A 27,387-nucleotide genomic window follows, 5' to 3' on the forward strand; every position below is an offset into this window, starting at 1 on the left:
TGAGTCGTCACATAATCTTGACTAAAACAAACAGATGCCATTCAAATACACTTGAATATCCATGCCATTCCTCAATCACATGCACATAGCACACTGCTTACTCCATGGCTATTGAGACCAGACCCCCTACTGGCACTGTGCATGCCTCCATCACATGTACAGAAGCCCAAAGCACAAGACTATTGAAGGCACACATTTGAGCCTGTGGACTAAACAAAGTGAAATAAGTTTTGATGATATTATGGGGAAATATATTTATTACATTTTTAAATTGCAAATATCACATATGTATTCATCTAGTAGATAGCAAGCTGATAAGTTAGATGCTAAATAAGCTAGCATAACTATATTTACCACATAAGTAGGGCTGGGTGGTATGACGGTATATATCGTTACCGCGGAAGAAAATGTCAACCGTAACAGATTTTTTTATTCCGTGTATACCGCGACATGTAAATAAGTAGGCGTGGTTAACTTACGTACAGCGTGCGTGAGACTGAGACACTGATATTTGTCAAAAAAACATGAAGAATGACCAAGAGGATCCACAAAAGGAATTACGTTTTCAAAATTAACGTGATATTTTCGGGGGGAAAGGCGCAGAAGTCAGCTAGAGCAGTGCAGCACACTGAAAGTTTAGAGAGACGCACATGCTCGCAACGGGGCTTACTTGACAACAAGTTCATATATCAATATTGTATCGAATAGAAATAACCTTAAATGTATTTATTCATCTCTTATGTGTACAGTTACATTCAGAGTGGACACGCAAGCGGTTGCCGTGGTAACCGTGGTATTTCCAAAATTCCCCAGCTTAACTTCCCATGGAAATTTACCAGAAACTTTACGGAAATTTTCCGCCCCTTTGCAACCCTACTTACACCCAAGCAGATTCGGAGTGGATCTTCTGTCGGATAACATCTCCAAAATGTTAAATACCATTAGATGACTAGTAACCAAAAGTCAAGATCATAGTCTCTCCTGCACCAATTTAAATGATATAAATACTAGTGTAGAACATTGCATAGAAACTGTGTCTATTCCTCGTTTAATGAGATCAAATAATAATTCTACTGCAGGATCTAGGAAAAATCTAATTGTTATTTAAACAGAAAATGTTGCTATTAGTAAATAAAAACAATTTTTAAAGCTAAGTCTTCTAAACATTAGATCACTCACACCTAAGGCAGTTATTGTAAATGAAATAGTCACAGATAATAGCTTCGATGTACTTTGCCTTACTGAAACTGGGCTTAAACCAAATGATTATTTCGGTCTAAATGAGTCTACTCCATCTGGAAACTCCTATAAGCATAAGCCCCGTCTGATTGGTCTTGGCGGCGGTGTTGCAACAATCTATAGAGATATTCTCAATGTTACTCAGAAAACGGGTTATAAGTTTATTTCGTTTGAAGTACTTGTACTAAATGTTACGCTTTTAGATGTTAGGAAAAAATCCCTATTATCTCTAGCCTTGGCTACCGTATATAGACCGCCTGGGCCTTACGCTGATTTCCTAAAAGAGTTTGCAGATTTTCTCTCAGATCTATTGGTCAATGTCGATAAAGCATTAATTGTTGGAGATTTTAACATACACGTAGATAGTTCAAATGATGCGTTAGGGGCTGCGTTTATAGATTTATTAAATTCCTTTGGGGTCAAGCAAAACGTCACCGGACCAACTCAATGCCTTAATCATACACGCGATTTAATTATATCATATGGAACCAATCCAACCGATATAGATATCATTCCACAAAGTGATGATGTCACTGACCATTACTTGGTAACTTGCATATTACGTACTGCTGTAATATGTCATGCTGTGCCGCGTTATCGACCAGGCAGATCAATCCTTCCATCCACCATAGATAATTTCTCAAATTGCTTATCTAATTTGCCTCAGCTGTTGCCTGAACCCAAACAAACAGATGAACTAGAAGAACTAACTAGCACTGTGAGCACCATTCTCTCTAGAACATTGGATGTTGTTGCACCCAATTAATTAAAAAAGGTCAGAGAGAAAATTAAAGCACCATGGTACAATAATACTACGCATGTTCTAAAGAGAGAAACCCGTAATTTAGAGCGTAAATGGAAACAAACTAATTTAGAGGTCTTTAGAATTGCATGGAAAGACAGTATGTCACGTTATAAAAAGGCCCTAAAAGCGGCCAGGGCTGAGCACCTCCGCAAACTAATAGAAAATAACCAAAACAATCCAAGTTTTTATTTAACACCGTGGCTAGACTAACAAATAAACAGACGTCACCCGAACAAAATATCCCGTTACAGTTTAGTAGTAATGATTTCATGAACTTCTTCACTGAGAAAATAGAAAACATCAGAACCACAATTGTAAACGTTCAATCCTCAATCGCGCCTTATAATTCAGCCTCAATTATCACCCCGCAAGAACAATTACAGTGCTTTACAACTATAGAACAAAAAGAGTTAAATAAACTTATCACTTCATCTAAAACAACAACATGTTTATTAGATCCTATACCAACTAAACTACTGAAAGAAGTGTTACCTGTAGTGGAAGAGCCTCTCCTCAATATTATTAACTCATCTTTATCTTTAGGTCATGTTCCAAGAACATTTAAACTGGCAGTTATAAAACCTCTCATTAAGAAACCACAATTAGATCATAATAATCTAGAAAATTATAGACCCATTTCAAATCTTCCATTTATGTCTAAAATACTAGAAAAAGTTGTGTCCACTAAACTGGGCTCTTTCTTGCAAGAAAATGATATCTATGAAAAGTTTCAGTCTGGATTCAGACCGCATCACAGCACTGAAACTGCGCTCGTTAAAATCACAAATGATTTACTTTTAGTTTCTGACCAAGGCTGTATCTCAATACTAGTTTTACTTGATCTAAGTGCTGCGTTCGATACTATAGATCACACAATACTCTTAGATCGACTACAAAATTATACTGGTGTTCAAGGACAAGCATTAAGCTGGTTTAGATCATACTTATCTGACCGCTACCATTTTGTCTATTTGAATGGAGAAAAATCGATCATAACTCCAGTAAACTATGGAGTGCCGCAGGGATCTGTGTTGGGCCCTCTGTTATTCTCAATATATATGCTGCCACTTGGAAATATTATAAGGAAACATGGAATTAGTTAACATTGTTATGCTAATGACACTCAAATATATATTTCATCACGGCCGGATGAAAACGCTAAATTATCCAAATTGACAGAGTGTGTTAAAGATATAAAAGATTGGATGACGCGTAATTTTCTTTTATTAAATCCAGACAAGACAGAGGTAATACTTATCGGTTCAAAAAACCGCCCACAGAACCTCTCACAATACAACTTTGACATCGTAGGATGTCCTGTTACTTTATCCTCTACAGTAAAAGACCTGGGTGTTATACTCGATTTTAACCTGTCTTTTGAAAATCATATTTCGTATGTTACAAAAACAGCCTTTTTCCACCTTAGAAACATTGCTAAGCTACGTAATATGCTATCAGTTTCTGATGCAGAAAAGTTAGTTCATGCATTCATGACCTCGAGACTAGATTACTGTAATGCTTTATTAGCTGGTTGTCCTGCATCCTCAATAACAGGGTATCTGCACATTTTTGATCAACAAATTTAATGACTTTTAAGACCTTTTTAAGACCTTCAAGAATAAAAATTAAAACCGTTACCATGGCAAAATATATATATAAAAATGACACTCTAGGGTGTTCAGGTTAACAAAGCACATTTGTATTTGAGCAACAGTGCAAATAGTCTCAATAGCCTTTGGTGGTCCAATTCATGCTTTCGTCAAACATGACAACGAAGCTGCCTTGATTCACACTTGACAGAAGTCCCCTTTTTATGTACTGAACAAGTCCAAATCAAGTAAGAGAAGAGGTTTTGTCCCTGCCACAACTAAATGTTTTTGCACATACCTAGTCAGGGAACATTGCCCTGAAGTGCTCATGTCTTCGTTGGATGTATATAGGAGTGATGTCGGCTAACCGTGTGCAAAACCCACAGCATTTCGGCCTTCAGTGTATTGGTTGGGGAGAATGTACCGAAGGCATTACTTGTACTGGGCCCCAAAGACACCAACGCGGCTGTAATGTTATGCTGCGTTCCAGGCAGGTTTTTGAGCACGTAAATCACGACTTCAAACCACGACTCACGACTTTGTAGCGTTCCAGGCCAGTCACGCCAAACTACCTGACTACTAAACTAAACTATCTAGTTTACGTCACCTTAACATTTCCATGCGGCAATACACTTTCACGACATACTTGTTTCAGACACATAACATTGTAATACATAATCGTGTGTGTATTATTATATTATTATTAATTTGACTGCAACGTTATATTGTCCTAAAGTGTATTCTAAACCGTGTACCGCCTGCAGCAGAAACACTGCATCCGTAGGGACTGCCATTGTTGTTTTGTATGGTTTCGCGGGCTATGTGACGTCAGAGCTCGTAACTGGGAGTACATCGATCTAGTACGAGTTCACGGGTGGGAAGTCACGGGTTTGACTGCCGTTCCAGTGCACTTTCACGGGTATAAGGTTGGAAAAACACGGGTTACAGGTTGCCTGGAACGCACCATTAGCCTCAGGGGCGTAGCCTAGCCATCATTTCAAAAGTGAGGGGGACAGAATAACTACCAATTTTTTTTTTCAGACTTGTTGACAGGTTTTTCCTTAATTGGCTTAAAATGCTATTTATTTTTAAAGCAATACAACAGAAAGAAAGAAATGCAGATGTTCAGTATACCATATACTTTATAGAAAAAAAGTATAGCTACTTATACTTTATATACTTATGGTAAAATCCTGATCATGTATTTTACTAGTTAATAAAGCTAACTAAGCTAATAAAAAGAAAATTTTGTACATTTTAAAGATAAATTCATTAATCTGGTGCACTTTGAGTCACTCGAATCCGCTGTTAAAAATAAATAATCCACCGGGCAACCGCCCAAACCTAACGTTATATTCTCTGATTTAGATGTCTGCATCTGATCATCGCATTACAATTATTCAAATGATCAGTGTTAAGCATGATAATATGGTAAAATCACACTGAATTAAGCTGTTTTAAAAATAACATTTACTTAAAATAAAAGTTGTTATTTTGGCAAAATTACATTTCCTTAATAGCCTAGCAGAGTCTTACTAAAACTTTCCAATTGCAAACCTTTTAAAACTACTTCAAACTTTCTATTTAGGCTTTTTCAAGAGAACTTAAAGCTTGTAGACAACTTTTAGACAAACGTAGACAAATTTTATCTAATTGTAAAGTGTTAACAAATTATGGTAAACATCATCTAACCTAACGTTACTGCCTGATTCAAGCAGATAGTGGCTGTTAATGCATGAAAATACAAATTCAGCATTAACAATCACCATGTTTATTCTAATTTGAAGGACTTCGATAATCTGTGAAAATAAAAGATATTATGAATAAAAAAGTAATCCCCCGCGTAATTTACACCCATGGTTAGACTATGAAGTAACGTTAGATACCGATGCTGCAAACATCTGAATGGGGACAGTTGTTGCCTGACTGTCGCGCTTGTGCTTCTCCCCTTTCATATGCGCGTCAAGGGCTTTACAGCCCACCGCACTTCGTATACCGTCATTTCTTTGTAACCAGCCGCTATATTTCTCATCATCGAGCCAGTTAGGATCCGCGGGGACCCTGAATAAACAAGCTACAGTTAGTCCAAAATGCAGCCGCTAGAGTTCTTACTAGATCAAGAAAATATGATCATATAACACTGATTTTATCATCACTACATTGGCTACCTATAAAGTTCCGTATTAATTATAAGGTATTGCTACTGACTTATAAAGCCCTAAACGGCTTAGCTCCAGTCTATTTAACGGATCTTCTATCGCCCTATAATCCATCGCGCTGTTTAAGATCAATAAATTCGAGGCTTTTGGTCATACCTAGGATAAAGATCAACCAAAGGAGGGAGAGCATTTTCACATTTGGCTCCGAAACTCTGGAATAGTCTTCCTGATACTGTTCGTTGCTTGGACTCGCTCTCCCAGTTTAACCCTCTGAGGTCTGAGCTGTTTTCTGGGCCCTGGAGGTGTTCTGACATGCTCTGACATTTCTGGTTATTTCTGTTACTTGTGACATTTTCATGGCTAAAGTCTAATTACACTGTATTCAGCACAAACTCTGCTACAATAATCTATCAGCAGCATGTATGTAAAAGTTTGTAGTTTTGAGATAATGACATTTATGTGTGGTTTGTGAAAATACAAAAAAAAATTCTCACTGAAATAAGGCCATGAAACCCATACTGATTATTTCTTCACAAGACTTTTGAAAATTGTATCACGTAGCCTAGAATATTTGCTCTAAAACTATGTGAAAATCACCCCGACTGCTCATTCAGATAAGACAATATATTGATTTAAACATTTTACGACGTGTTTTGTGTGAAAAAGCTTTATGCGGAGGTCATTAATATGTAAGCTTTTCACACCTGAGAAAGACAAAGACCCTCCCCTAACGGGCCTATTAGGAGCTATCAGGCCCTGTCATTCTGAGCAACCTTGCACAATACTGTAAATGAGGAGATTTAAAAAAGAATGGCTTTTAAATTGTTTGGGTTTATTTACAACACAACATAGTCCAAAGATACACACAACAAATGCCAAAAAAGCACTTATTGAAAACAATGATCCAAAGACAGAGACCTTTGTGCCATTCCTAAAAACATTGTACATACCTTTCATTTCCAAGGTGTTTGATTTTCACTTTACCATGTTCATGTTCACTGAAGTCCTCAGTGGCATCTGGGCCCTGAAAAAAAAAAGTGAACATACTGATATCAAGAGAAAGGCCTGCACGATTTTGGGAATAAATTTTAGATTTTTCTGGTTAAAATTGCTTTTCAAAATTCACAGAATACACACACACACACACACACAAATGTTTCCAACAATATATAATATAATGAACACCAGGTTTGTTGTGCCTTGTAGGCATAAGCTATGCGCAGTGCTGGATAAAATAACAATAAACTTATAGCAGTATAAATCTTCCAAAAGATTTCAGTAACTAGAGAAAAATATATTGATTATCATGTTACTTCAAATGTTTCCATTCGTTATGATGATATGAAATGAGATAATAGTAAAAACATGAAGCCGTTTGCTTTTCAAACGCGATCCCGATCCAAAATATGATACATTCAAACGCGATTGCGCTGCAAAATATGATACATTCAAACGCGATCGCGCTGCAAAATATGATACATTCAAACGCGATCGCGCTGCAAAATATGATACATTCAAACGCGATCACGATCCAAAATATGACACATTCAAACGCGATCACACTCAAATATAAAACATTATGGTTACCATATACATATCTACGTTTGAGCAGATATCCACAAACACAGTAACAGTAGTCTAAATATTATAATATTCACCATATATCTAGCAACAGTTCAACTGCAATGTGAAATTTATGCAACAATAGCAAACTAACATGTAAGAATTTCTTACCTTACATCTTTCTTGTCTTCAAATCGCGTTCTTCTTCTTCTGATGTAAATCCAATGCGCGTCTAAAAGCAGAGACTTGTGAAGTGTTTTGTTTTTGAGGTAGGCCTAATGAGCGCGCTTGCGTTCCATGTGGAGATTTGCATGTGAATATCTTTTGTGCGAGTGGGCGTGGTAAAATAAAAAATAATGAGCAAGCGTTTGAGAAGCTGGACATCTTGTTGGTTTTATACAAATTACTTAAACAGAGAATATTTGTTTTCAGTTTGAATCCGATCATTTAAAAGTACACACTTAAATGTTTATAAAGGTATATGGCTCAAATGTGTGACAAGTATTCGCTGAGTTTTGTTTCAGTTTATAGACGTGCTCAAGAAAAAAAAAGTTCACCGCGACGGAGAAGCAGAACACGCACACCATGTTTATTTTCTAGGGCTGGGGGAATTAATGCGTTAATCTTTGCGATTAATTTGAGATGTTTAACGCGTTAAAAAAAAATAACGCATTTAACGCAGTGCTTTTTTTTTGCCTCGTTTTAATGATTTCCTGTTGCGGCTGCTATTGAAAAGCCGAAAATATGGGGATCGGGTTTCATTCTCACGCAGCTTTCATGAGAGCGGGTCTTTTCCGCTCTGTGTGCGCCGCCGCACTCTCCGTTCCGTGTGTGTGTGTGTGTGTGTGTCGGCCATAGGTGTCGGCGTGCTACGCTCTCTGCTCAATGTTCGACTCTGTGTTTGCGCTGCATGTTCTGCTCTATCGTTAACGGCCCAAACGCTCCAGTCATGTACCGATCAAGCACTGGAAAAGCAAAGTCCGCTCAAATAAGGTGAAATTTCTCTGTAGACTTCTGTTCGCTGAGCTGGTATAGTCTGGGCAACAATGTTAAAGGGATAGTTCACCCAAAAAGGAAAATTCTGTCATCGTTTACTCTCCCTCAAGTTGTTCCAAACCTGTATGATTTCCTTTCTTCTGCTAAACACAAAAGAGGATATTTTAAAGAAGGTTGGTAATTAAACAGTTGCTGGTCCCCATTGACCTCCAAAGTATTTTTTTTTTCCTACTATGGAAGTCAATGGTGTCCATCAGTCGTTTGGTTACCGAGTTTCTTCAAAATATCATCTTTTGTGTACAGCAGAAGAAAGTAAGTCATAAAGTTTTGGAACAACTTGAGGGAGAGTAAATGATGACAGCATTTTTATTTTTGGGTGAACTATTCCTTTAAAATGACCTGCTCTGATCACATGCTCTGGTAATAATAGCTTTTTTAGGAATATATAGTTTATTTTTATAATTAGTAAAAAAAAAAATTTGAAAAAAAAATCTTAAATTGATTATGTTGATTGATTATTGAAAAAGAATAATACATTGATATATTGATGTTTAATATTATTTTAATATAGGGCTATTTTCTGTTCCTTTTTTCCGGTGATTCTAAGTTTAATTATTGATGATTACAAGCTTGGAGGAAATGCAATTAATTGCAATTAATTACAGCAAATTGTGCAATTAATTAGTTAATTTTTTTTTATCGATTCCCAGCCCTATTATTTTCTTTATTTTACAAAAGCATAATGTTTTGATTTGATTGTAAGTGGACACATACAAAAGTAGAAATATCACAGATTCTTTTTTTATATTTCTTTTTTCTGTATGACCATAAATGACGTAATTTAACGTTTTTAACGAGTTATTTAAGTTTATAGTGCTACAATGTGGAGAAAATCCAGCAAAACGCGCTCGCGCATTTGCCGACCTCAGAGGGTTAAAACTAGATTAAAGACACATCTTTTCAGCCAGGCATTCATATAATATTTTTAATCTTACAGTTCAAATTACAATCCGACCTCTAGTTCATAAATGCCAGAGGAGAACTGGCCCCGACTGAGCCTGGGTTCTCCCAAGGTTTTTTTTTTCTCCATTAGGTCACCTGATGGAGTTTTAGGACACCATTAGGTCACTTGATGTGACCTAATGAGTTTTTTCGGTCTTGCTCAGTTGGGGATATTTTGGGGATATTTTATTTTATTTTATCAATCAATAAATTCCACTAGTAACAAACCTTGTTGTATTATTTTATTTTAATTTAATACTGTGAAGCTGCTTTGATACAATCTGTATTGTGAAAAGGGCTATACAAATATACTTGATTTGATTTGATGCCTTTTTATAAATTGATATGTCCTTGAAACTTTCCATGATTGTGAAGAGGTGGAAAATATATATACAGTCCCCTCCAAAAGTATTGGAACAGTGGCAATTCCTTTCATTTTTCTGTAGACTGAAAATATTTGGGTTTGACATCAAAAGATGAATATGAGGGAAGAGATCAACATTTCAGCTTTTATTTCCAGGTATTTACATCTGGATCTGATACACAACTTAGAAGATATAACCTTTGGTTTGAATCCACCCATTGCTCATGTGACCAAAAGTATCGGAACATGTGACTGGCAGGTGTGTTTTGTTGCCCTGGCGTGTCCTATTACATTGATTATTCAAACAAATAGCACTGAATGTCTGCGCTCAGTTTCAGATTTTGGCTTTGCCTGTGCAGACTGCATTTATAGTTAGACGTGTAACCAACATGAAAACCAGAGAGCTGTCCATGAGTGAAAAACAAGCAATAGTGAAGCTAAGATAAAATGGAAAATCAATCAGAGCCATTGCACAAACATTGGCCATATCCAGTACAACCATTTGGAATGTCCTGAGGAAGAAAGAAACCTCTGGTCTACTAAGTAACAGACCTCGAAAGGGTAGACCAAGGAAAACATCAGCAGTTGACAACAGAAACATTGTGAGAGCTGTAAAGAAAGACCCTAAAACAACTGTTAGTGACATCAGCCACAACCTCCAGAGGGCAGGAGTGAAGGTATCACAATCTACTGTTCGCAGAAGACTTCATGAACAAAAGTACAGAGGCTACACCAGAAGATGCAAACCTCTCATTAGCAAGAAGAATATGAATGTCTTTGCTATTTATCTAATAATTTATTCTCTATTGTGATTTTTGACTATTCTATATTACGTAACCAGGTGATTGTCACATGACTAACTAATTGCTGCTTAACCCCCAGAGGTCGACGGTATCGCCGGCGATACCAGCTCGCTTTTTTTTTATCAGTGTAAAAGAAACTCATAAATACTCTGTTGACTTTGATTTTCCATAGGAGTTTCATACATCAATCGATTCTGTTAAATGTGTATTATTTTTGTGTATACTCACAATAAAAACAAAGTGTGGTGCTTTTTGCCAAATAAAGAAAAATAAACACGAAGCGAGTTCTGCCTTCTCTCTGTCCGTGTAGTCCATTCTGAAACACGTCCGAAAATGAATCATAACTCAGTTACGTGAGTTATGTCTTTATGAAGCTTGAAATCTCTTCTTTTAAATGAAGTAATTTATATAAAAAACAAATGTTTTCAACTCATGTAATCCGTTTGAAAGCAAGGAGAGTTACCGTTTTTCCTTCTGCCTCATTATCTCTATAATCAGCTGCAGCCGCCCCGCCCCCGGCGCGATTCACATGTAAATAGTTTAGGTGATCTAGTATGCATCGCATACGCCCCCCCGATCAATGCCATTAAAAACACAGTTTCTATCAGACTTACTGATAGTTCATCGCGTTTTGAGTATGGCACGCTTCTCCGGTAATGAAGACGCCCTTCAGATGATTCTGGACAGCGAGGAAGAATGCATGATACCGGGTTGTTTCCTCAGAGGAAGATTGTAACTCAGACGACGAACGGCAGCATATTGAAGAGCGAATTCCGCAGAGGACACAATTTCGGAGTAAGTTTTAGTTAAAAGTCTTTGGTCTTTTATTTTTCGTGTTCGCATTTATGAGGAAAAAAACAATATTACGTGACATTTCTCCATTATGGACGCGAGCGCTCTGAAAGCAGCACTAAAAGACTTTCAAACATTCACAGAGACCTCAAAACAGAAGGTACAAATCCTTTCTTTAAAACGAATTTCGTTTTGTATCAATTGTATCTTAATTTTAATAATTTTTTCATTAACAAATTTCCTGGATTTAAAGTAAATATAGGCTAGCAATCACAACATAAGGTCTGAACTGGAGATCATCATGAACCAGACCGTAGCCTACTCGCCTCACATGTCTAAAAAAATGTGAAATATATTTACAGAAAGCTGGTTCTAAACAAAACCATCCAAAACAAAAAACTATGTAGCCTAATAAATGTGCATTTCTCCGGTGCGTTCACTAGCCTACTGCGAAGATCGCGAGTCAATAGCCTATCGTCAACTTCATCTTTGCCAGAAGTTAAATTTAAATCGCGTGTGTGAATGAATGATGATGTTTTAGCAAACTGTATTGCTATACTGAGATGAGTAAAAATCGACTGAAATATGTTGAAATAAAATGTAGGCTATTTGTATAAGCAACGTATTAAACGGCAAATTAACAATATGCACTAATATTTCATGAAAACAACGTGACAGTCAGGCGAAATATGAAAGACAACATTTTGTTTAGTAGATTTGGGTACAGTTTTTACTGTAGAATATACTGCCTCGTCAAATAAGCTTTTGTTTAGCAATTTCTATATATAAAATAGCCTACTATTTTTGTCAAAAATAAAGTCATCAACTAAGATGTTAGCTGTTCCAATGTTGGCTATATTCAAAGTAATGAATACATAGATAAAATGTAGGCCTATAATCTTTTTTTTTACAAAGAAAGAGTACACTTGAAATATTGTTGAAATTGTAATTATTGTTGTTGTAACCTTTTTAATAAAATAGCTTAACATATTTACAAGATAGATGTAAGCAAAATCTTAAATGGTCAATATAAGTCTTCTTCTAAATATATCTTTTGTCCTTGCACTGTGGCTCAGTCAGTTTCACACCTGAGTGAATGGCTCATCATTATGCAGAGTGGGTGGGACATTGTATTTCTCAGGTGTAAACCACTCCTCGTTCACGCCCCCCTCGCATATTGGCTTTCCAAGCAAAACCTGTTTTACATCAATTCAAATCAATGTATGGTTTTATGTGAACGATAAAGCAAGACTATTTTCACATAATTTTGAAGAAAAAACTATAGGCGACCACATCCATTAGTCAAAAGTCTTATTGCCACATATTTAGTATGTGTTTTGTGGCCTTATTTCTGCAACTTTCATTTTTATTTTTTCCAATAACCACGCATAAACATTATTCTCTTAAAAATTCAAAAATACATGCATGTTGATCAGATATTTTGGTAGCCCTGTTTGTGCTATATAGAGTGAATTTACACCTTTGCCATTAATATGTTTATAAATAACTGAAAAAAGCACAAATGTCAGAGCATGACAGAACATCTCAAGGGCCCAGAAAACAGCTCAGACTCCAGAGGGTTAAAAGGACTCTGAGTGTGTTTGCTACCCACACCCTGATGAAGGCTCAATAGTTGCAACGTGTCGGTGTGTGGTTACTTGAGTAATTTTGTCAAGTCAAGTCATCTTCATTTATATAGCGCTTTGAACAATGTTGATTGTTCCAAAGCAGCTTTACAGTGATAATAGGAAATAAAAGTAACAGAGATTGTTTTGGCTTTATAGCAGCTCTAGAATAAAGATGAGAATGCTGATGGCGTGCACATGCGTATTACAAGTTCAGTCTATAGGTATGTGCATTTGAATATGTGCGCAGGTGTGTAGTCCTTCCCTACAAATCAACCTTCAACAAACTACTTGTCTGGCCTTAAATTTCTAATACAGAATTTGAATCGCTTCCGCGTAGCCACGTGAACCGGAATTATCCCAACAACATTTGATCTATACAGAGGTAAAGGGAGGGAGGCCTTCACAGGGGAGAGACTAGTTGACACTTCAGGACTGCGTTGTCGTCGTGTCCAGGCTAGGGGTGTAACGATACACGTATTCGTATTCAACGTTCGATACGAGGCTTTCGGTTCGGTACGCATTGCAAACCGAACGATTTGGTGCGACCAAAATTTTGTTAGCAGTCGTGCTGACACCACTAGCGTTGCCCTGCTCAGCTACTGTAGGGCCCTATAATTTCCGCGATCACGGAATCGCGGACGGAATCGCGGAATTGGCAAATTAACGCGGAATCTAGTGTCAACGCGGAATTTCGCGGAATTTTACATATTTGGAATAAATTTCTGTTTTTGTGTGGGAGAAAAACGTATGTCTGAGGAAAATCACATATATTACTGAAAGAACGAGCAGAGAGAGAGGCCCGGTCGCGCGCGCGTCTTCAAACTGTCTTGCTCTCTCTCACTCCCTCGCGCTTATTAATCTAAATCAATTGAGAATTGACTAGGGCTGTGACGGTATGGAATTTTTTCTTACCGCGGTGAAGAAGCAACAAATATCGCGGTTTGGCGGTTAACCGACACCCCCCCCCACACACACACACCATCATAACCCCCCCCCCCCCCAAAAAAAAATCACCCACGGCCGCATCACACACTGCAGAGGCGATCAAGACCGCATGTAGCTTGTAAATGACAATGGAAATGAATAATCATAAAGCAGTATTCTTTATTAAAAAAATAAACAAATTAACATTTATATTAAATTGTAAATATTAATAATTAACTATTAATTAGGTAGTCTTAAGGCCGGCGACACACTGGCTGTGTGGTGTGAGTGTGGCGTTTCTGTTGCGTGTCAGTTGCGTGTCTTTTTCTATGTCTTTGCACACCAGAAACATCGCTGCTGCTGCTAGGTGACATATACGCCTCATTGGTGACATATGGGGAGAGAGTTGTGGAAGGCCTAGGCTACTTAATGTTAAACATAAATATATAGCAGCAAAGACAGCGTCGGCACTCCGCAGTAGCTATTGACGGCAAAATAGGCTACAGAATATTTCGTTCTGTATTGACATTTGAAAATCGATAATATTTTTTTAATTACATTTATATCTACATTTATGTCAAAACCTTAACTTTCAAACATCAAAATGTAATTTATTAATATGTATTCATGTCAAAATGACATACAAACATCTTTTCCTATTATATTTTGCCAGGAAACGCTTCCAACAGGCTTGCGTGTCGCGTGAAAAATAGGCGTTGGTTCTATTTCTGGCATGCACGCGTTTTCCGCGCGGCTCATGCCGCAACTGAGAAGCGCGTCTCACGCTCTCAAGCTCTAAACTGTTAACATGGGAGCCGAAATAAAAACGGACACGCCACGCAGCCAGTGTGTCGCCGACCTAAGGTAGGTGTGGTGCACTTAAGTCCTGCAAACGCCACAGGACGGTTAATTTTTCTAAGATGTGGTCTAGTTATTGGTAAGTGGTATTTCCTCACGAGACGGATACTTTTGTGTGCCGTCCAAATTCACCGGCTTCCCCTTAAGTGTCACCTGCCTCAAAGGCGACACAGTATTTGGCTTAGACACTAGATTCGTGGCTATTTTTTTAATCATTCGGCTAGTGCCGTCAACTGTTATTTCCTATACCATATAAGAGAGATCGCTACTTGCAATTAAAATCTAACTCCAACTGTTTACGTTATGCTTGTCTTTTATTCCTGTGTTTGTTTGTATTTAATTGAACATTGTAACGACAATGAGAAGAAACCAACCACAGACTAATTTTCTTACAGAAAATTAATTCCAACTCTCTACTTCCTGCCGAACAAAACAGAAGATTTGTTCAGAACGTCAAATGATCCTCATCACTCTGGCTATTTAAAAGAGCCTCCCCCCAACACTAACTAAATAGCTGGTCAATACTAAGCTTTGTTGCCAAAACGCTGACTGTTTAAGAGAAAGACAGAGACCAAGGTCTCACACAAGAGTCCTCACATTCCAGGGTCAAATCACCAATCCGGGGCCATAAAATCAGGCTCCAGCTGGTCTACGCTAACCAACGAAAACCCCCAACTAAGAACTTTTATGAGCCCAGCTAAAGGAAGAACTTGTCAATGTGAGGGGGTTGTTAAAAGACAGATTGGTTCAGAAATTGCACCACAACATTCCTGAACCCCTCCTCCTTAAGACCTCTGAACAAAACAAACAGAGTTCTGTCACTTCTAAACCAGAAAACTGAGATTCTTCCTACAGTATACGTAAAACTCATTCAAGAACAATTTTCAATGGACTCTTTACATCATACATCAAAGCATCATACATCATTCTATGTGTTTCTACGATATATGTGTCCATTTAATATGCTTTAATCCCATATAATTCATGTAATTGTTATAATTATTAGGTGTGTGAATGAACGTGTGTACTGTTTCATATCAATGCTATCTTACGAACACAACTAGCAAGATGGCTTGAATGATATCGGTGTAATATGTTTTGATCTTCTTTTAATTAGAAATCATGTCTAAACTGTAGCCTCTGTTCTCTCTGCTAGTAAGGAGATCCCAGATAAGACATGATTTATGACTTTGCAAACAAAGTCAGTGTCTAATTGGTCCGCTCTCTTCAAGAGGGGGGACAAAACTTTGAGTTTAAAATTTCGTCTCTAAAAAGTCTCTGTTCGCTCACTCTCTAAGTTCGTTCAAAATGTTCTGATAAAGAAGACCTCTCAACGAGTGCAGAACAAAGACGGAGACGGCAGACGATGGTTTTAGTAACCATGTAACGTTAACAGACGAGCAGATCAACCCAAATTAAGATCAGATGGGTTAGATTCAATTCCAGTCATCTAGCTCCTTTCCGTATCTTATTTTCTTTCTTTCTTTTGTGTTATTCTTCTTTTCCGATTGAAAGTCTCGGTTTTAAGTTGTTTTGCTGTAAAGTTTCGGTCCACGATTCACGGCAACGCACGCTTTCAACTTCAAAGACCTTCAACCATCCTCCAGCCACCACGCGACTGGTTCTCCCTAAACTCTATCCAAGCACGAGGAGATCAACCAACGGACCCCGAAAAACACCCTTTTTACCCAACAAAAGTGAACCTTCAAACGGAAACGCAAGTAGACTACCTCCAGACTCTTAAACTGAACTGGTGTATTGATATAAATTAAATAACCTGTCTAAGAAACGGCCAGGGTTAAATTAATGATTGATGGTTCGTTCAGGTCATGTCTTGAGTGCATATAGAAATTCGGAATTTTCTTCCTCTTCCCCTTTAACTCATTCTTTCCAAACTCATTCTTTCTTTATTACTCTCTTCCTTTCTGCAACCTGTATGAATGTGTGTGTATGCGTGCGCGTGTGTTGGTGTTAGACATAGTTGTTAGAATAATCAATAGAGTCTGTTTGTGTTAGTTATGTGTTAGTATATAATCAATAAAGTATTGTTTGTATTTGAAAAGAGATTGCTTGTGTATGTGCTTATCAAATTTATTGTCTTGAACTTCGATCAAAAGTTACCTATGCTTTTACCCTATTTCTGAATTTACTGTTAGGAGGTTATTCTTTCTTGGCCAGGAAGATATTATATTTCCTAGAGTTAATAATTGTTTATGCTTTCTGTTCATTGGATGAACTGATAAATGATCATATTATTGATTCTGTTACAGTAAATTCTGAAAATAATTAAATAATTAATTATTGATCATAATTCGTTATGAATAATAATTAATGATATTTATACGTGGGCGTATAAACGCTACAACATTATCTGTAAACATCACAAAACCTAGCAGTTAATTAATAATAATCAGACACACACAAAAAAATAAATCCCCCATAGGCTATGTTTAACGGACTGTCCCTCGACTCCCTCCCTTGCACAGGAAGCGTTTTTTTTTTCTCCAGAAGCCCTTGAACATGGGACTCGCAGAATACAGTAAATTATAAGCAAAATATTAATGTGTTTATAGTTCATATCACACACCATATGCACTCCTGTAACTTTCAGCAAAAAAAAAAAAAAAAAAAAAAAAACGTGCGGTGATGACCTCACACCGCGGTAGGCATCTCATCAACGCGATATTGCGGTGATGCGGTTATCGTCACACCCCTAGAATTGACACAATTAAAGATCGGAAGAACGAGGTTTCACGTGGAGCATTCGGATATTATTTTCCTGAACTAGGCTACCGCTGGGTGTGAATTGTGCAAAAAAAACCAAAAAAAAACAACAACCTTTTTTACCTTTCCTTCTTCTCTGAAAAGCGTTCCACCCATTCAGCTGACATAAAAAACACTTTCAATAAACTAAACAAAACCTATCCAATGATGAAATGTTTTCTGTGTTGACAAATCTTGTGCGATGTCCTAACTGCCGGGATAAGCACACAAGGCGTACAAGTCTGCTTATACGTCCGATTCGCGAACTAATGACTCATCTGAACCGATTCACTTTAATGAATGGTTAAAACAACTGACACTGAATCGGTTCGGTGTATAACAAAATCAGTAACACTTTACAATAAGGTTCCATTTATTAAACTCTAGTTAACTAGATCAGTTAACATTAACTATTAATAAACTGCACTTCTACAGCATGTTAGCCTGGCACGTGGGAACTACGTGTTCATTTTCTCGTATTTGAGGCGTGGTTTACGAATGCCCAGAGCCGTTTATTGGGCGCTATGAATGTCTATCAAATGCGCCTGTACGTAGCTCATAGCCAATCGCTTCAATTATACCAGATGACGTATGTAGAGTGACAGATTTTCAACGAAGAAGACGACAAAGGAAAAAGACGATGGGTCAAAGATTTATTTGTACACGATGGCGTTTAGCGAATATTACCGTTTGTGCAAGATAAACATGAGGGTAGAAGGTAACGTCGAGTCTGATATAAACAAACTGCTTCCGTGTCGTCATCGTCTTGCTGCTCCCTCCCCGTTCTGTGATTGGTTCCCTTTTTCAGGGGAAAATCTGGTCCATGGTGTCCAGACTGCCTAGCAGCGTGAATAAAATCGCGCTGCGAGCAAGGCAGTATGGGGAAACCCAGGCTAACAGCATGTATTAATCTTTATTAATGTTAATTTCACCATTTAGTAGCCTACATTATTTAAATGAAAAGTTGTATTTGTAAACATTAGTTAGCTTAATGTACTGTGTGAGTAACAATAAAAATACAGGGGGTTAGGGTTAACTAAGATTAACAAAGATTAATAAATACAGTAACAAATGTATTGCTCATGGTTCATGTTAGTTAGCCTAATACATTCACTAATGTAAACAAACCAAACCACATTTAACATCTCTTAAAATGATAATTTTGTTTGTTACCTCAATAAATTTAGGGTCATTCCTATTTTATTTGTGTACATTTTAATCATTAACATTAAAGACAACGGAAAAAACGGAATTTGCAAAAATTAAAACGGAAAAAACGGAATTTGGGAAAAAACAAAACGGATTTTATAGGGCCCTACTACTGTTCGGACGCTCTTGCTTACTGCTCCGCGCTTTGCTCTATCGCTTTTATATTTCATCTTCTATACATCTATATTTTATCTCCTTTTATCACCTAATTTTAACTTCAGCAAACAGCACAGTGCTCAAACAACAAAGTTAAGATTACTACAAAAATGCAGAATTCTTTCACCCGTGCAGCTTACATTCAGGGGAAAGGAAAACACAACTGCCTACACTCATAAGGATAAGAGAGAAAATGTCTCTTCTGGTTCAAGAATCTACTTGCTGCACTAACTGCCACAGACTTTTCCAAAGGATTGCAGTTCTTGAAACAAAGTTACTTATGGGACAACCAAACCAGACGGAGCACACAACAGAGCTTCGTCATGGACAGCCTCAGCATACAGCGGGTGAGTCCCATGAAACTAGTGCTCCTCGACAGGTAGAGAAACAAGCCGATCGACTTACTAATCGATGGCACAAACAGGGAGGGAGACCCAAAGGCACTCGAGACATCAGATTGTCACGAGCATCACATATTGCCGCAGTAGCATCCTCTACCCCAGATACAGCTCTGACAAGGATTGCAAACACTGGTCTCCTACCACCGCCTTGAGAACAGATTTGAAGTACTAATGAATGTAAATGAGGAATCCCCAAACGTGATGAATGTGATCGAACACAGACTGAATGTAGGGCTGGGACGGTATGGATTTTTTCTTACCGCGGTTGAAAAGCAAGAAATTCCCGCGGTATTGCGGTAAACCGCTTTAAACCTCAACCCCCCTTCCCACCCTCCCCCAGTTTTTTTTTCTGCGACGTTGCGGCTGGAACAACAAACAAAGTGTGGCAATGATAATCTCAGGTAGTGTTTATGTGCTTTATTTAATGTTAAAAGCATGCAATGTGACTTTGAATATCGTTTAGTGCTCCAGCTTTGTAGCTGTAAAAGCAACAATGGATAATTCACCTCAGATCTTGAAATTAAACAAATGGAAACAAGAACGTTCAAACTAGTGCATTCTGACAAATATTGTTTTAGTAACTCAGTAGTCTTTGTATTTTTAATAATGTTTAAATGGTGTAATATTTGTGAATTTGATTATGTAGCCTACTTATCCATTTTCTTGCAAGTGCTGTCAAGATTACTCTCTGGTGCTGCGAGTGTGCACTTACCGCGACTCCGCGAGGGTTGACAAATGCGGTCTTCACGTGAGAGAATTATGTTAAATAAGCACGTGCAATTAAAAGCTGAGGTCCTGCTTTTACTTTTATTTTATTTACGGTGCGGCTTGGACGCGGCGTCCGTCGAAAATAGACTAGGCGCCTATCTTTAGCGCTGGGCGCGGAGAGACGCTTCTGAAACGCGCCGCGTCGTGGCTGTTGTAAACACAAGCATTGACTAGAGTGGGCGCGATCAGCTCCGGTAGCCGCGTCGCAGCCGTAACGTGCCACAGAGTGTAAATAAGGGGTTATAGTCAATAGCCTACGAATGGAATGTTATTATGTGTCATGGAACAACTTGCGAACGGTCGGATTTGCTCCATCTTTTGATGATAAGTTTTGTTTAGAAAACCTTGAATCCATGTAAGACACAATGTTATTAGACACAATCCATGTCATTAGAATCAATGAATCCATGTCATTAGACACAACGTGAACACATGTGAAGGCCAGTGTTTTTTGTTTTCTTTTTTTTTTGCGGTGATGACGGTGACGAGCTCAGACCCGCGGTAGGCGTCACGTGACCGCGGTATTGCGGTAATGCGGTAACCGTCCCAGCCCTAACTGAATGGGCCAGTAGCTAACACTGATGCTAACTGGCGCTCAAGGTCAATGAACTTTTTGAAACACTTAAAAGACTGAAAGTTCAAACATTCATCAGTGGACCACTCCCAGCAAGAAGAACAAACAGGTTTTCACAGTTGCTTGGGCTTAATACATAGCCTGATGTCGTCATACTCAGATTCTAGTCAGAATATGAGTCTGATCTGCTCCATTGAGCTTTGATTATGGGGCGTGTTTCAACCGAATCAGGAAGGAAAATGCCTCTGCACTCAATTGGATAGACCTACAACCAATCAGAGCAACGGAGTAAGTTTTCATTCATGTTTCCAGTCGACAAATGCCTTGATCGCGGTTCTCTGTTCCTCTTTTAAAATGAATGCGCTGTCGATATCTTCTATAACAGACGCGATGGCGGAATCTACAAATAATGTTTCATAAACAAAGTTCGGCAGGAGCACGTTCACATAATCAATCCCATCAACTTGTCATCAAACACCATGTCTACCCTATCAGCATGAGAGGAAACATATATTTACTCTGTCAACTCGCCTAACATTCCTTGACAGTTTTCAGCATCCCTCCACTCACTCTCGGCTTGTTCTTCCACAGCCTGGTATGGGGGGTACTTTGGGTTCGGGCCGAATACCGAGCCCGGAGCCTCTCCTCAGACAGCACGTCAAATATGCATTTATTCTATCTGACTTATTTGCAAGTGTGAACTCGTGAAATCTCAATTCTCCAGCTGCAGTCATAACCCAAGCGCACGTTGGTGACGTAGATGATTACGTTGCTCATCTGTCCATAATCGTATAAACCCTGCCCTGACAATTTGATTGGTCCAAACAATTTTTGTTCGGGCATAATAGCTCCTCAACGGATCGAGTCCAGACCAAACTTCCCGACCTAAAATTTTTGAAGTTCAGCTGGCATCCAGGCTACTTAATACATGGCTGCAGAAAACCTGCAATATAAAAGGAGTGAACTTCACTGACAACTTCAATCTTTTCTGGAGTCAGAGACAACTGTTTCATCAGGATGGCCACCACCCAAACAAACTTGGTTCAAGAGTGCTAATGGACAATATCTAATTGATATATCTCTGCTCCAAGATTCAGCACCCAATGACGACTTCCTGGAAAACAGCCAGGGAACCCAGGTCAGCATATCACAGCCTCCGATAACACCAGAGCAACAGCCCCTTTCACCAGACACTTTATTCCTCTCTCCAGCATCTCCACTTCTGTGCTTCACAGAAGATGGAGGAACTGGTGTATGCTGGAACCAAACTATCCCACTCTTTTGCTGCAAGATATCAACCAAAAAACGGCAGGCACCGCAACCACCAAAGCCTGCGGGCAGAGCTCGCCCTCCTCCTGTGAGAGCTCTTCGGCCTCTGCCACAACGCCAGGGCCCACACCCTCCTCCATCTGCTCGAGGTGAACCAAAAACAACTGATACCAGCTCTCAGTGATATGTGTTGGGTCCCTGCTATGATAACAGTAACTTTCTCAAATGTTTAAAGAACAAGCGGGAACCCAGTGTGCCTGTATCTTTCTCTATTGCTGTTCTATTACAAGATAGAAAGTCTAAGGTCTTCAATAGCCGTACAGCAAACCCAACTAATCTGGTGCCTATTACACGTAAGAAAAAGAAAGACTGTTAATTAATTAAATTAAACATCCGCTAACTTAAAAATAAATCACTTCTAGTCAACGACTTATTTTTTTTATTTTATGCTTCTGAATGAAACCTGGCTAGAAGACAGCTGCAGTGCAACAGTCCTCAATGAAGCAGCCCCTCCTAAATTTACTTTTATGAGTGTCTGCAGAGCTGTTAAGAGAGGTGGGGGTCTAGCTGCTATTATTAAAGATATCTAACAATGTAAGCAAATATCATTTGGGAATTAGTTTTATGTACATTTGCTCACCTGTCTAATAAAGAATGTTCAAGAGCGGTGTCGCTGTCAAGTCGGAACTCGTGAAGCTATTGAATTGATATTAAGCCTCATTTTAGTTTTAGTCCTTTTTTGTTTCAAAGTCTGCTTGCCATGGTCCATAATGTTTGAACGAAACAAGAACAGCGTGCTGCTAAACGTTACGCACTACGCGGTTGTCCACGTCTGTCGCCATGGTTACGGCATGTCTATGGCAGTACGAGCGGAAACCATTGACAGGCGACATTTTTTTCCGGGACGGGCGAATATTTAAAATTGGAATTTCTCTGAAATAAAAAATATTTGGAGACTTTTGGGATATTGTAAGTACACAACTGCAGGAAATATATCACACTGTGCAAAAAAAACTTGCATATATAAAAAAACATATATATATACACACATACATATATACATATACATATATATATATATATATATATAAAACACTATAGTTAATCAAATTGTTATTCTTACACAACAACATTATGGAAGAAGCTGGATAATCATTTTGCTCATCCAACACAATATGCAAATTATATGTTTATTGCATTATGATACTGTATGCTCAGCCATAAATTCTGGTGTTCTATAATGTTCAGGATTTTATACACATTTACAGGTTTTAGCATTGAGGTCTTATTATTTGTGGGGGTGCTGCTGCTGTACTTATTTGCTTTATATATCCAGATGTATTTCTAATATTCTGACCACCTCATGCATGTCAAGTCAAGTCAAGTTTATTTATAGCGCTTTTCACAACGTAGGTTGTATCAAAGCAGCTTCACAGTATTAAATTAAAACAATACATCAATGTTTGTTTCTAGTGGAACGTCCACGTTTGGTAATGCTGATCAATAGTATCGTTGATTGATTAATTAAATTAAATATCCCCAAATATCCCCAGGCTCAGTCGGGGGCCAGTTCTCCTCTGGCATTTGAACTAGAGGTCGGATTTAACTGTAAGATTAAAAGTATTATATGAATGCCTGGCTGAAGAGATGCGTCTTTAATCTAGTTTTAAACTGGGAGAGCGAGTCTGAGCAACGAACAGTATCAGGAAGACTATTCCAGAGTTTTGGAGCTAAATGTGAAAATGCTCTCCCTCCTTTGGTGGATCTGGATATCCTAGGTATGACCAAAAGCCTTGAATTTAGTGATCTTAAAGAGCGCGATGGATTATAGGGCGATAGAAGATCCGTTAAATAGACTGGAGCTAAGCCGTTTAGGGCTTTATAAGTCAGTAGCAATACCTTGTAATTAAAGGGCACCTATTATGCCCATTTTTACAAGATGTAATATTGGTCTTGGGTGTCCCCAGAATGTATTTGTGAAGTTTCAGCACAAAATACCCCACAGTTAATTTATTATAACCATTTGAAAATGTCATTTTTGGGGCCTGTTTTAAAAAGAGCTGTTTTGGTGTGCAACACACACACACACACGAATTGTGATAACGTTCGCAAAAATTTTTGAAACTACACACACACAAATACTGTGATAACGTTTGCTAAGTACAAACAATTTTTTTTTTTTTTTCTTAAGTACAAACGAAATTATATTTATGCGAGGGGTGCTGTTGCGTCATGTTGACATTATTTGTCGTACACATGCTTATGTGGCAAATGTGAGAAAATGGCTACAGAACCAGAAAACATATTATGCTGCAGGGAGATAGACGTTTATATATTGTCTATGGAGATAGAGCAGGTATTAATTTATTTAAATTTGTAATTGCTGCAAAAAATGATACGTGACATAAAACTGTCTGACGTTGTTTGTTGAGACATCCTATGACGACGACAATAAATAGCTTTAACGTTAGACGCAGATTTGTTGTTGAACTGGCTGACATCGATTGAAATGACTATTTGCTCAAAAATCATAAAATACACTTACTTCTTCTGGAGGTGACGTTGGATCGCGAACAGTAGGCAACGATCCACACTTGAGGATTAACTTTAACCCTCGTTCACAAAACAGTCAGTCAGAAAATGATTTGCGCAAACATAAACCTATTTAGGAAGTTTACGTGGCGCCTTTTCTTCATAAATAAAATCCATCCGCTGTGTTTTCAGTGGCTCTGATGTCAGTGAAGACTAGTATGTCCATTCTTAGATCCCACAACAGAACACCTACACTTCTTAGGAGACATTACCGGCTGTCGTTGAAACAATGGAGGATGGTGTACAGATCACCGAGGGCGGGGTCTATGCCAAAACCAGACTGTCAATCAAACACGTCGGTGGGGCTTAGCGCAATTCTACGTCACAGTGAGAGCAATCTTAGAACAGCTCGTTCTGAGACAGTGCTTGTGGTTTATTGAGATAGTAAAAAAACTACTAGGTGGATTTTTATCATTCTAGGGTGGTTTTGCTCACACACTGCCAACACACATTTATGTTCAAACACCATGTAAAAGTGAATTTTGCATAATAGGTGCCCTTTAATACAGAACTTTATAGGTAACCAATGTAGTGATGATAAAATTGGTGTTATATGATCATATTTTCTTGATCTAGTTAGAACTCTAGCGGCGGCATTTTGACTAACTGTATCTTGTTTATTGAGGATGCAGGACAACCGGCTAATAAAGCATTACAGTAATCTAGTCTCGAGGTCATGAATGCATGAACTAACTTTTCTGCATCAGAAACTGATAGCATATTACGTAGCTTAGCAATGTTTCTAAGGTGGAAAAAGGCTGTTCTTGTAACATATGAAATATGATTTTCAAAAGACAGGTTGCAGTCTAATATAACACCCAGGTCTTTTACTGTAGAGGATGAAGTAACAGGACATCCTACTATGTTAAAGTTGTATTGTGAGAGGTTTTGTGGGTGGTTTTTTGAACCGATGATTAGTACCTCTGTCTTGTCTGGATTTAATAAAAGAAAATTGCGCGTCATCCAATCTTTTATATCTTTAACACACTCTGTCAATTTGGATAATTTAGCATGTAAACAGGGCTGACAGAAAAACTCTGAAGTGCAACATCACATTATTTAACTATGACCTCAAGGTTTAATTTACACATTTCTGACTGGTAGCGAACATTAGTGAAGTGTTGGTCACTAAGCTAGCAGCAGTTAACTATTCTCTTCCAATAAACACTGACTACGTTTACATGCAGCCAATATCCGGGTTATGGTCGGGTTAAGGTCACTATTCGAGTTTCTGAAACATTCGGAATAACCCGTTTACATGCGTGAGCAGAGAGAGTTACTCCTGTATACATGGAATTTGTAAACAATTGGTAATATCCCGATGTAAACGGCGACGCACGGTTAGCGTCTGGACGTACGGACAACCTTAAGACGCAATATGCGTCATTTCCGATTCTTCTTCATGTATCCAAAGTCAAAGACAACAACAACAGCAGCAGCACGCGGATAATGAATAGTTCGGAGCAGATAGCGATCGCCTTTGTTTGCGCTTTCCTCCTCGCTCCAAAAGTGTGGTGCTGTGCTGCGTCTCGCCATGTTTACCTCTACTTCTTGTTTACTTCCGGTATATTGCACGCGGGTTTTTGTATGCGCCGTCTCTACTCAAAATACCAAGATTCCTTGCGAATAGAACATGCGCAGAACACAAATCAATGTTCCTTTTGATGGGGATATGCCGATACGCGTTTACATGACCAAATATTCGGGTTAGAAAAGGGGTACCCCAGGTATCATATCCGGGTTTTTAAAAACCGGGATATGAGCATATCCGGGGTTTTGCCGGTGTTTACATGGCCGTGCGCGACCGGGTTATTGCTAATATCCCGGTTTTGAACGGGTTATTGGCTGCATGTAAACGTAAAGCTGGCTACATAAAATACAACTACTGCCTAGATTCATGAGAGGACGGCTGGAGTGTTTAAAAGTGAAAGATACAGTAATTTAATCAACTTACCAGCGAGCGAGCTTCGGGAACACTGGGAATGAATGAATGGGGTTCAGTGCTGGAGCTGTCGGTGTTTGCTACGCGACACGCGTCACTTCCGCATTCCTCAGGTCTTCTTCTTTGGGCTTATTGGCGGTTCGCATTCTTAAAAGAGCATTACCGCCATCTACTGTAGGCAATAGATCAGAGACAGTATATCACAACTTTCAGTGTCGCTGCGTGTTCAGCTCCTCCATCTCCAGCCAAAGCCCATCACATTCCAGAGATCAGGGATAATGACACTAATAATAATAATAATAGCCTATCTCTTATTCTATAGATCAAAAACTGTATTATTAACCTACGCCATTCTATTGAGTGTAAAATCATCTTTAATGTTAATTGTTGATTACCTTTCATCTGAAATTCTTCAATTATCTTACTTATTTTCTCTGAATATACTAGTAATATTTATTAATATACTCTACATTCCCACAGAGCTGCATCATCCGCGAACAGCGATTTATTTATATTCTTATCTATTGTTGCAAATACATCATTAATCATAATAATAAACAACAGAGGGCTTATAACACTACCCTGAGGAGTTCCATTCTCAATTATTCCTCTCATTGATATATATCTTAACTTTAATATTTCTTTCAATTAAAAACTCTTTAATCCAATTATATAATTTTCCGTCTATTCCAATTTGATCTAATTTCATCAACAAACCCTCCTTCCATAACATATCATAATCACAGAAAACTGCTATTAGAGTTTCTTTATTCATCAAAGCTTTGCTTATATCTGATTATTATTAATAATTGAGTCCATTGTACCCTTTCCATGTCTAAAATCATTTTGATATGGGGAAAAAAAACATTATTCTCGATCTGTAATCATTTTTCCATGACTTTACCTAGATGTGATGTTAATGCTATCAGTCTGCAGTTTACAGGAATACTTGGATCTTTACCTGTTTTTTAATGGGAATTATTACAGCTTC

At 38.2% G+C, this 27,387-nt stretch overlaps 1 protein-coding gene across 1 annotated transcript in view; it reads right to left on the reverse strand.

Annotated features, from left to right (window-relative positions):
- LOC311082403 (uncharacterized protein) overlaps window positions 1–26,458 on the reverse strand; it is a gene marked incomplete at its 3' end in the record, with an annotated part of 65,994 nt that extends 39,536 nt beyond the window's left edge. Inside the window, exon 1 of the mRNA XM_084113215.1 lies at window positions 26,409–26,458. The remainder of the gene's footprint in view (window positions 1–26,408) is intronic.
- Between the last annotated feature and the right edge of the window lie 929 nt (window positions 26,459–27,387).

Source organism: Abramis brama (assembly GCF_963993115.1).
Source record: "Abramis brama genome assembly, chromosome: 1".
In the NCBI taxonomy this organism is placed as follows: domain Eukaryota; kingdom Metazoa; phylum Chordata; class Actinopteri; order Cypriniformes; family Leuciscidae; genus Abramis; species Abramis brama.